Source organism: Procambarus clarkii, chromosome 3 (assembly GCF_040958095.1).
Source record: "Procambarus clarkii isolate CNS0578487 chromosome 3, FALCON_Pclarkii_2.0, whole genome shotgun sequence".
In the NCBI taxonomy this organism is placed as follows: Eukaryota; Metazoa; Arthropoda; class Malacostraca; order Decapoda; family Cambaridae; genus Procambarus; species Procambarus clarkii.
The window spans coordinates 57,679,632-57,684,005 of NC_091152.1; positions in this window are offsets into that span (position 1 = coordinate 57,679,632).

Genomic DNA, 4,374 nt, shown 5'->3' on the forward strand with positions numbered 1-4,374 from the left:
TATATATATATATATATATATATATATATATATATATATATATATATATATATATATATATATTTATATTTATATATATATATATATATTTATATATATATATATATATATATATATATATATATATATATATATATATATGTATATATATATATATATATATATATATATATATATATATATATATATATATATATATATATATATATATATATATATATAAAGGGTATAAAAGAATATATGAGAATATGAGGCGCTTGATTCCCGTCATAATTGGCATCCCCAGCGGGATTCGACCCCTTCTCAAGTATGTTTGACAGGGGTGGTGACGTAGTGCAATCCCCTGTAAATAATTCCCCCTGTTTATAATTATTAGGACGTTATACGTCCTGTTCAGGGCAGTGTGATAAAGTGCAAAATTGGAGAGTGCGGTGCTCGGCGTGATTACGTGCAATATTGGCAAATGAGGTGCTAGGTGCGATAAAGTGCAGTATTGGCGAAGTACAGTGCTCGGTGGGTTAAGTGCTCAAGTGAAGCGGTGTATTAAGTGCTCGTGCACCACTTAAGTGACAATGGCGGAAAAAGTAACCATTGAGATCTGGATGATGTTCAGGGCTTTCTGAACAAGGAAGACTGTCATGCCCGATTGAAATATCTGGGAAAGCAAGAACTGGTGCTGGTGAGTGCCTATCTGGAGATCAAAATACGCGAAAGTGATTCCCGTGTTGAGATCTTGTCAAAGGTTCACAAACATTTGAAGGCCGGGGAGAAGCAGGAAAGCGAGGCACAGAGTACAAAGGAAAGTGAGGTGGTAGTTGCCACTGAAAAGGAAGATAAAGGTAGTGACATTGAAAGTGATGCAGGTGAACTGAATACAAGTTTTCTAACCGTCAAAATGCGTGCCTTAGAAATAAATCGTGAGATAGAGTGGAAGAAATTAGAAATAGAACGGGAATATTAAAGAAAAGGAGATGGAAATGAAACGTTTAGAATTACAAGAGAAGAAAGAAGAGCGAGAAAGGGAAGAAAGAAGAGAAAGAGAAAGAGAAGAAAAGAGAGAGAGAGAAGAACGTGAAAGAAAAGAAAAGGAGAAGGAAAGAAAACACGAGCTAGAAGTATTGCGATTAGGCGGTCAGAGGAAAACAACGGAAACGAGTAGTTTCGATCCGGTAAGGAATATCAAAATGGTCCCAAAATTCAACGACAAGGAAGTGTCGAAGTTCTTCGCAGCCTTCGAGAAAGTGACAGCCTCTTTGGATTGGCCAAAGGAGAATTGGGCCATCATGATACAGTTCGTCCTGACTGGGAAGGCCCAAATTGCCTACTCCACGTTGTCCCTTGATGACTCCAGTGATTACGACAAGGTGAAGAAGGTGGTGCTCATGGCTTACCAGTTGGTGCCTGAGGCTTATAGGCAGAAGTTCAGAAACCTGAAAAAGACCTCGGAGCACACGTTCACCGAGTTCGCGACCATCAAGGAACGGCTTTTTCAGGAGTGGTGTGCTTCTCGGAAGGTGAAGACAAAAGAAGACCTCGAGCAGCTCATACTGTTGGAGGACTTCAAAGACTGCCTATCAGGGGATCTGAAAACATACTTAGAGGAACAACAGGTGGAGACCTTAAGGGCAGCAGCCACTATGGCAGAAGAATACATCTTGACGCATAGGTCTTCCACTAGGTATGTCCCTAAGAATTACCCACGTCTGTTTGGCAAACCTCGTCAGGAAGAAGAGAGACCCGTCCCACAAAGTGCTATGAAGACGCCCCCAAGTAGTCCCCGAAGGACAAGTCCTAGCAGTCCGAAACACCGTAGTCCGAGGAGAAATGTAGTGTGTCGGACTTGTGGGCAGAAAGGACACATTGCTGCTATGTGCCGAGGCAGAAGAGGTAGCGGTCCACATAGGGAAGTGACGCTGATGGGTTGTGTGACACCACCAGTGGGAACCCAGTCTCTGATGACTAGTCAGGAAGGACCAGGATTGTTTGCCCCTCACACTTCTGGCGGGTATGTAACGAGTGATCACACTGGTAGATCAGTTGTAGTGCTCAGAGATAGTGGAGCAGCCTAGTCCCTGATCGTGAGAGACACGTTACCCGAGGAAGTGAGTGTAGATGGGAGACAAAAGGTTGTCCTGGTTGGGTTTCCTATGACGCGGTACGTTGCCCCCTTAGTGCCGGTACATCTAGACTCGCCTTACTTCAGCGGCACATGTGCGTTGGCAGTAGTTGATAGCCTCCCTATAGCTGGGATTGACGTAATACTAGCCAACGACTTGGTGACAGGTTGGAGCAACAATCATCTCAAGATTGTGAACGAGTCAGCCGGAACAACAAGAAGGTCTGAGGTAACAGAGGGAATTGGTAATATCCAGGTACAGGCAGACATACAACTACTTAACTTGTTTAATTCTTCCTCTCACCAACAGATTGACAGCATTCCGACAGAGTCTCCTGATTCTTCTCCCGACAAGAAACATGAGGTTATGGTGACATGAGCGACTGAGCAAGAGGAGAGGCCTCGTGTACAAGTACCCACGGATACCCAAGAGTCTGGAGTGACGGAGGATGAGTACTTGCGGCATGGCAGAGTACAATGTATACTGAGCCGGCCAGAGATTCCCCAGACGTCAGAGGTATGTGAGGTAGGTTCGCAGGCTCTAGTGCGCTCTTTAATCCAAGCCAGGCTAATGGAGATCGCCAGCTATGGACGTAATAGGCTCATGAAGCTTATTCCTAAACGTTTCTTGGCGGTATTTTGTTTAATTCTTATGTGTATTCTAATTAAGGACCAGTGGACGACCCGACAGATGATGGCTCCTATGAACGTCGTGAAGAGACCCCAGGGATTAGAGACTTGCACTGTGAGTGTTGCAGTCGAAGAAGGGACCTGGAAGGTGATGATGGATACAGGGAGTGGGAGAAATGATATTATGAGTGACTGTTTCCGACAGGTTGACACCCCCCGCGTGATTGCCGAACCTGGATTCAGCGTTATACGGAACGTTGGTCGACCTGAAGGTGGCAGAGCGAACACCATCTTCAAAGTACAAGCAGCCTGTTGGGACTAGGTGTGGGCCTAGTAGACGCTTATGCTGTAAGTACTGACTTAACTATCGCTGTTACTCCAAATTATCAGACTCCTGTATTCCAGGTTCCCGTCTCCCTGAAGAACTACCGGACCGGTATAAGAAATGCCTTCTGCGACCAGCCACCAACGGTGCCACAACACAGGGAGGTGTTGATTCACCCCACATTGCGCCTGTGCCGATCCTTACTAAAGACACGTGAGATGATTATGCTCCTGATTGCCATCTCAGTGAGGGTGTGGGAAGTTACATCGTGGGTATAGACTCATTCCTATCAATGTTTGCTGGCGACGTCAAAATTATGAGAAGGATTAAGACAGAGGAGGACAGCTTGAAGCTTCAATAAGACCTGGACAAGCTGCAGGAATGGTTGAACAAATGGATGTTAGAGTTTAACCCAAGCAAATGTAATGTAATGAAGATAGGTATAGGGAGCAGGAGACCAGATACAAGGTATCATTTGGTATCACGCCAGACCTGACCCCCGAAGCCCATATCAAGAGGATAACATCAGCGGCATATACCAGGTTGGCTAACATAGAAACGGCCTTTAGAAACTTGTGTAAGGAATCTTTCAGAACTTTGTATACCACATATGTCAGATCAATCCTGGAGTATGCGGCTCCAGCATGGAGTCCATATCTAGTCAAGCATAAGACTAAACTGGAAAATGTTCAAAGGTTTGCCACCAGACTAGTACCCGAGCTGAGAGGTATGAGCTACAAGGAGAGACTACGGGAATTAAACCTCACTTCGTTGGAAGACAGAAGAGTTAGGGGGGGCATGATCACCACATTCAAGATTCTCAAGGGAATTGATAGGGTAGATAAAGACAGGCTATTTAACACAAGGGGCACACGCACTAGGGGACACAGGTGGAAACTGAACGCCCAAATGAGCCACAGAGATATTAGAAAGAACTTTTTTAGTGTCAGAGTGGTTGACAAATGGAATGCATTAGGTGGTGATGTAGTGGAGGCTGACTCCATGCACAGTTTCAAGTGCACATATGCTAGAGCCCAATAGGCTCAGGAATCTGTACACCTGTTGATTGACCGTTGAGAGGCGGGACCAAAGAGCCAGAGCTCAACCCCAGCAAACACAACTAGGTGAATACATCTGTGTAAGGAATCATTCAGAATCTTGTATACCACTTATGTAAGACCAATCCTGGAGTATGCGGCCCCAGCATGGAGCCCGTACCTTGTCATGCACACGACCAAACTGGAAAAAGTCCAAAAGTATGCCACTAGACTAGCCCCAGAACTAAGAGGCATGAGTTACGAGG